Raw genomic sequence first — 8,615 nt, forward strand, 5'->3', positions numbered from 1 at the left:
TGAACAATATAAGAAACAAACAGAATACATAAAAGAGATGCAAAGAGATATACATGAAATCAAAAACTCCATTGAAAGTTGTAAAAACCACCTCAATGAATGTGAAGATAGAATCTCAGACCTCAAACACAAGATTTCAGCCAGTGAACAGGAAAGAAAAGATCTTTTAAAAATCACAAGAAATCAGGAAATAACAATTCAACACCTGCAAGATGACGCAAAGAGAAACAACATAAGGCTGATAGGGATAAATGAAAAAGAAGGGGACAACATAAAGGATGTCAAGAGGATATTTAGAGAAGTGATAGCTGAAAATTTCCCAAACACGAGATTGGAAACTGATATCAAGATCAATGAAGCATATAGAACTCCGAATAGCCATAACCAAAATAAATCTAACCCAGACATATAATAATGACCATCCCAGATATTGAAAAAAGAATAGAATATTAAAGGCTGTCAGAGAGAAAAGACAGATGACCTATAAAGGAAAACCTATCAGAATCACAGCAGACTTCTCAGCACAAACAATAAAGTCAAGAGGAGAATAGAGTAAAGTATTTCAGATCCTAAAGCAAAATGATTTCCAACCTAGGCTGATGTACCCTGCAAAACTGTCCTTCAAAATCAATGGAGAAATAAGATACTTTCATGACAAAGATCAGCTGAAAAACTTCATGATCACCAAGCCAACCTTGCAAAGAATACTGAAAGACAGCCTAGATACATTTAGTAAAAAACCACTAAACAAAGCAGACAATTAAACAGAGCAGAACGATAAACATGCTACAGCAGGATAACATGTCAACAATAAACCAATATATAACAGTTCTAACTATTAATGTAAATGGTCTCAATGCACCAATAAAAAGAAACAGACTGGCAGAATGGATCAAGAAACAAAATCCAACCATATGCTGTCTACAAGAACCCCATCTAACCCAAAGGGATACTCACAGACTGAAAGTCAAAGGATGGAAAACAATACTCCATGCAACAGGAACCCAAAAAAAAGCGGGGGTAGCTGTTCTGTTTGCAGACAAAGTGAACTTCAAACCAATAATGATCAGAAGGGATAAAGAAGGTCACTACATACTGGTTAGGGGAAAACTCCAAGAGGAAGAGATAACTATCTTAAGTATATATGCACCAAACTCCAGAGCACCCAGTTATATAAAACAAGTACTAACAGAAACGAAAAACCAAATCAGCATAACACAATTCTAACAGGAGATCTTAACACACCATTGACAGGAATGGACAGATCAACCAGACAGAAAATCAACAAAGAAATAAAAGAACTGAATCGCACCTGTGAACAAATGGACTTAGTAGACATATACAGAGTACTCCACCAACACATTCTTCTCAGCAGTACATGGTACATTCTCTAAAATAGACCATATATTGACTCACAGAACATATTTAAATAAATGCAAAAGAGTTGAAATTATCCCTTGCATGCTATCGGACCATAGCACTATGAAATTAGAAATTAACAATAAAAAATGCTACAAAAATCCCACAAACACATGGAAAGTGAATAACACACTCTTGAGTAATCAGTGGATCACAGAGGAAATTAAAGAAGAAATTAAGCAATACTTACAAGAAAATGAAAATACGGATACAACCTACCAGAATCTGTGGGATGCAATGAAAGCCGTCCTCAGAGGAAAATTTATTGCACTGAGTTCCCACATCAGGAAAACAGAACGAATACAAATGAACACCTGATGCTACACATCAAACAGCTAGAAAAAGAAGAGCAAGTCAAGCCCAAAGCCAAAAGACGAGAGAAAATTATAAAAATCAGAGCAGAAATCAACCCAATAGAGACTAAGAAAACAATCCAAAGAATCAACGAATCAAAAAGTTGGTTCTTTGAAAGAACAAATAAAATCAATAAGCCCCTAGACAACCTTATTTTAAAAAGGGAAGAAAAAGCTCAAATTCATGCAATAAGAAATGAAAAAGGTGAAATCACTACAGACTCTATAGAAACACAGAAGATCATCAACACCTGTTTCAAAAACCTCTACTCTCAAAGGTTTGATAACACAGAAGAAATAGACAGATTCTTAGAAACATATGAAGTACCAAAGCTCCATCAAGAGGATGTAAAACTGCTGAATAACCCAATCTCTATCAATGAAATTGAACATGTAATTAATTCCTTACCTACAAAGAAGAGCCCAGGCCTAGACGGATTCACTACAGAATTATACAAGAAATACAAAGAAGACCTAATGCCGACACTCCTCAAACTTTTCAATGAAATTGAAAGGGAAGCAATCCTTCCCAAGTCATTCCTGGGAGCAAATATTACTCTAGTACCAAAACCAGAGAAAGACCCAACTGAAAAAGAGAGCTACAGACCAATCTCCCTAATGAACACAGGTGCAAAAATCCTCAATAAAATATTGACAAATAGGATGCAGCAAATTATCAAGAAGATTATACACCATGACCAAGTGGGATTCATCCCAGGCATGCAGGGATGGTTCAACATACGTAAATCAATAAATGTAATCCACCATATCAATAAAGCCAAAAGTAAGAATCACATGATCATTTCTACAGATGCAGAAAAAGCCTTCGATAAGGTCCAACATTCATTCATGATAAGAACTTTACAGAAAATTGGAATAGATGCTTTTTACCTCAATACAATAAAGGGCATCTGTGACAAACCAACAGCTAGTATCATACTAAATGGCCAAAAATTGAAAGCCTTTACTTTAAAATCAGGCACAAGACAAGGATGTCCTTTATCACCACTCCTATTTAGTATGGTACTGGAAGTACTAGCCAGAGCAATTAGACAAGAGAGAAAAATAAAAGGGGTAAAGATAGGAAAAGAAGAAGTTAAATTGTCATTGTTTACAGATGACATGATACCCTACATAGAAGACCCCCTAAACTCCATTGAAAGACTCTTAGATATAATAAATAAATTCAGTAATGTAGCTGGATACAAAATCAATACTCAGAAATCAATAGCATTCCTATACACTAACAACAAAATCACAGAGAGAGAAATAAGAGAAGCCACCCTCTTCACACTAGCAAGCAAAAAATGAAATATCTAGGAATTACTCTTATGAAAGAAGTGAAAGATCTATACAGGGAAAATTATAGTACACTGAAAGAAGAAATTGAAGATGATCTCAGAAAATGGAAAGACATCCCATGCTCATGGATAGGAAGAACAAACATTGTGAAAATGGCCATTCTCCCAAAACTGTTATACAGATTCAATGCAGTCTCAATAAAAATACCATCAACATACCTTATAGATCTAGAGAAATCACTCCTAAAATTCATCTGGAACCAGAAGAGACCTAGAATAGCAAAGGCAATTCTAAGCAGCAAAGGCAAGGCAGGAGGCATCACAATCCCTGACTTGAAGTTATACTACAAAGCAACAGTAGTAAAATCAACATGGTACTGGAATAAAAACAGAGCCGAAGATCAATGAAATAGATTAGAAGACACAACCACAACTACAAACACACTCAACCACCTTATCTTTGATAAAGGAGCCAAGCAGGTTTGCTGGAAGAATGACAGTCTCTTTAATAAATGGTGTTGGAAACACTGGCTCTCCATTTGCCAAAAACTAAAACTAGACCCAAGCCTATCACCATGTACTAAATTAAAATCTAAATGGATCAAAGATATGAATATTAAAACAGAAACACTTAATATATTGGAAGACAAATTAGGTAGAAACCTTGAAGACATAGGGGTAGGTAGAGAATTCATGAACAGGACTCAAACTGCACGGGAAATACTTCCCAAAATCAACAACTGGGACCACCTCTTATTAAAAAGTTTCTGCAAGTCAAAAAAAATCTCCAGCATAGTGAAAAGAAATCCCACAAACTGGGAAAAGATCTTAGTGAACTCCCCCTCAGACAAGGGACTCTTGTCTAAAACATACAAAAAAATTAAAAAGACTCAGACCCCCAAAATTCAAAGACCCAATCCAAAAATGGGCATCTGAGATGAATACACAATTCTCAGATGAAGAAATACAAATGACAAATAAATACATGAAAAAATGTTCATCATCATTGGTCATTAGGGAAATGCAAATTAAAACCACACTGAGATTCCATCTCATTCCTGAAAGAATGGCTAGGATCAAGAAAACCAACAACAGCAAGTGCTGGAGAGGCTGTGGAGAAAAAGGAACTCCCCTACACTGTTGGTGGGAGTGTAGACTGGTACAACCTTTGTGGAGATCAGTCTGGAGATTTCTCAAAAAACTGGGATTGGAAGTCCCATTTGTTCCAGCTATTCCACTTCTGGGCATATTCCCAGAAGAACTGAAAGCATTATACCACAGTGATATATATGCACCTAGGTTTATAGCAGCACAATTTGTAATCGCCAGATCTTGGAAACAACCCAAGTGTCCATCAACTGAGGAATGGATAAAAAAGTTATGGTATTTCTATTTAATGGAGTACTACTCAGCTATAAAGAAGGATCACACAGAGATATTTCTCAATAAATGGGCGTAGCTTGAAACCATACTCATAAGTGAAATAAAGCAAACTCGCATCTGTGAACACCGAATAGTTTTCCTAGTGTAGGAAATGATTCAAATATATAAATGTATGTGGTAACCATGATTTCCCATTATGTGGCCTTGAAGCCTTATAGTTTTCACTCATTAATTGGAATGGCTTTATTCTGGGCTCTTCAATATTATGGCCTGTGATGCAATGAAGAGCTATTTTGAAGAAAACAAGACATCATAATAGCTAGTGCTCATTTAATACCAACTTGTTTTAAAGCCCCACCAACTTCTGTCTCCTTTGGTTTTATCATGTTGTATCTTGCTCGATATTACCATATGTGATACTATAAACAAAAATTGTTATACGCAAAGAGACAATATAGAAACCATTGTTCATTTTTCTGTTAGCTGGTTCTAAATACTCTACAATGCTTTCATCCACTTGAATGGTGTTACACTGTCTTGATATGTTTGATGCTATAGAATATGAAGTTATATTCAAATATTTCAAAGAAAAAGACACTATGGTAACTACTATTAAGTCGGGTTATTTGGTGGTGAAGCACTAGGTTGGTGAAACTGTCATGCTTTGACCTGTATTGTTATGTTGTTAAGCCCTCTTTTATCTCAACCTCTCCCTTATTCATTTGAAAATTATTTTTTTTCTTTTTTAAACTAAGGGGAAAAATCAAAAAAGCTAGTAAGATATATTATAATAACCTTCTCGGTTTCCTGTTAACTTGAGTTGAAGTCCTGTATTACTTCCACTATCTTGTTTTGACTGATTAGACTCTGTTCCACTCTGTATGATAGTATTAAGTATCAGAGTATAGGCAATTACTTTGAAGGCAATAAGGTTCACTTGATGCCCATTCTGGTTTGACTATTATCCTCTTTTGAAGTTCTGTAAGGTTTACAATGTTTAGGTTTTATTGGACTTGTTCTCTACTGTTTTGTTCAACTTTATAATACCTAATGAGATGGACAATTCTTCTTAAGGAAGCAAGAGGCATTATAGTAACCGTTGTTGATAACCTTGTACTCTGTTTTTACCTCATGTGCTATGTCTACCCTTGGTTTTGACTGACAGCTTTGTTTTATCATGTTTGATTTTATTCTCTTACAAAAAAAGTAATAAGGTCTATGGGAGCAATAAAACCCAAAATGTGTAAATTTTGTTGTAATAAAGAGAGGAGAAAAAAAATAGTGCCCAAAAGGATAAAACAACAAGTGTGTTTAGGTGTGTTAAATAGATGACCATATTAATATTTTTGATTGGATCATTGAACACAACTATTCGCAGTCTCACTATTTGAATGTTCACTTTGTATGCTTTGATCCTGTGACCTTCATCACTGTTTCAAAGATGATAACGTGTAATCTATTAATTGGTGATATTTTACTGTTTTTTTTCTTTTGTAGTTCTGTATTACTTGTACCCTTACACTGTTTTGCTTTGTTCTGTTTTTTTCTCTTTTTCCTTTTAAATAAAAAAAGGCTAAACTGAAATCTAAATATAACCTCACACCTATACATAAGCATAGCACCAAACTTAAGTATGAACCTCAGTGTTTTAGCACACACCAAAAGACTAGTACTAACCATAGCTTTAGCACTGAACCTAAACATATGCTAAGCCTAGCTCTAGCCATAGCCCTAAGTCTAGCCCTTATTCTAGCCCTAGCTGTAAATCTAACCCTAGATCTAGCCCTGACAGTTAATCTCACACCAACCCTAAACTTAATCCTAACACTAATCTAATCACTATTGGCACCTTTGCCTTAGCATAAGCCCTAAAACTAGTCTGAGGCCCAGCCCCAGCATCAAGTAGACTCTAAAAGTAACTCTAGTGAAAACCTAATCCTAATCCTAACTCTAACTCTAAATTTAATCCTGATTCTATCTCTGACCCTAAAAATCAGCAAATATAGCCCTAGCCCTAGCATAAGCCCTTGTCTAACTCCTTCACTAACCATGTTGGTATCCTGGCCTTAGTCTTACTGAAGTGCTAAAATTAGCTGTAATGTTTGATACTTGTTTTCAGCTTGAGAAGTTTAGAAGTTTAAGCAAATCAACAGAGCACCAGAGTTCTCACTTGTAAACCTCCTCATCCTGTGCAAAAGGAGGGTCTGAAGATGGTGTGAGTCTACATGCAGCCCACTGGGTTTTAGTCTGCTCACAATATAGGGGAGGAAAGAGGCTTATCCTCCCTGCTTTTGCCTTGTTGCTTTTGCTGTCGTCTACCACCTTGAAGAGTTGCCTCTGTGCCATGCCATTCTGTTTTGGCGACAGATGACTATGGACTGACACCTCCACAAAAAAAAATACTTTTTCACTTAATTTTGGCTGCTGGGTATTTTGCCCCATCGATGAAAGAAGAATAACCAATATGGTAGCCTTTGGCACAAACCTACCATTAGCCTTAAGTCTAACCATTACACAAACCAGATGAAAGCATGCCCTAGCCCTTGCATAGTACAAGCCCAAATTTTAACATATCCCTAACTTTGGTGATAACTCAATCCTAACCATGTTGGAATACATATCCCAGTGTTTTACAGAACCTTAGCTCAAATCACACAAAAAACTTCAAGGATCCTTAAACATAAAACTAACCCTATTCCTAAACCTGACCTTATTCCTAACTATAAACTAACCCTACCTCTGCACTAAATCAAATCCTAATCATGTTGGAATCCTAGTTCTAGCACTATCCCTAGTCCTAATGCTTATGCTACTGGAAACCTGCCATTACTTTTTAAAATAGCTCTAAGATTTACCATAAGCCTGCACCTCACCAGACTCTAGGCCTTTACCTGACTCAGGTCATACTCTTAGCCTGAATCCTGACCCCAGACCTAACACTAAAATGAGACTATTCCTAAAGCTGTTGGGACTCTAAAACTAACTCTACAGTCAAACCAAAAATAAACACCAACTCTAATGAAACCCCAAACCTATCTCAGACCTTAACTCTAATGCTGAAAAAAAAAAAACTGTATCCAGGTCCTATCTATTCCTTCAGGGAATTCTAACACTAAACATGATGATAACTCTTAAAGTAAAATGTAACCCAAACATGAAACCTAACATTAATTCTAACCCTACCACTAGTGCTACCTCTAAAGCTAATCCTAGTATTAACACCAACCCTACAGCTAATCCTATGTGAACCATGATAGACAACCAGATCTATCGCTATTCCTATTACTAGCCTCAGCCTAACATTCACCCTAAACATAAGCTTGGTGGAATCATTATTCTGACAGTAACCCTAACCCTAACCCTAACCCTAAAAGAAAAACAACATACATGTCATGGGTTTGCCACCCTTTGAATAGGGAAAACCTAATTCTACCTGAATCATATCCATAACCTTAGCATTAGAGATCTGTAGCTATAGATCAAGCACTAGCCCAAGCCTTCACCATAGCCCCAGCCATAGGCTTAAACATAACCCTAAATTTAATCCTCTTAGAACCCTGTATCTAACACTAAACCTATGCCTTGACCTGGTTGAACCTTATCTCAAGCCCCACCACTAGTCAAGCACTGGTCCTAACATTACTCCAACACAAAACCCTGGTGAAACTCTAACACAAACCAAATCATAAACCCAAATTTAACCCTATTGGAACTCAAAACTTATCCATATCCCACCCCAAATCTTTAACCTAAACCTCATGCAAAACACAAATGTGTATCTAAACCTAAACCAAAACTTAACCCTAATCCCAGTGAACTCTAAAACTGAACCTAACTCTAAACCTAATCATAAGCATGCTGGAACCCTAGCTTTTGCTCTACCCCTAGTCCTGTCTCAAGCATGGCAGTTAGCACCAAACGCTAAACCAAACACTAAGCCTAAACCAAAATTTAAACTTAAACCAATCATCCAGGCACTAGAACTAGTTCTAACCCTTAACTTTACCTTCACACTAACTCTCAAGGAACATTAACTAAAACTAAGGCTAACCTTAATCTTAAGACCAACCGTAACTTTAATTCTAGTCGTAACACTGGAGAACTGTAAATCTATCCATAAACCTTAAATGAACCATAACCATAAAAATAGCTCTGACAG

This window comes from Cavia porcellus, unplaced genomic scaffold (assembly GCF_034190915.1).
Source record: "Cavia porcellus strain 051 isolate PalLab524CR breed Dunkin Hartley unplaced genomic scaffold, mCavPor4.1 scaffold_12, whole genome shotgun sequence".
NCBI classification, from domain to species: Eukaryota; Metazoa; Chordata; class Mammalia; order Rodentia; family Caviidae; genus Cavia; species Cavia porcellus.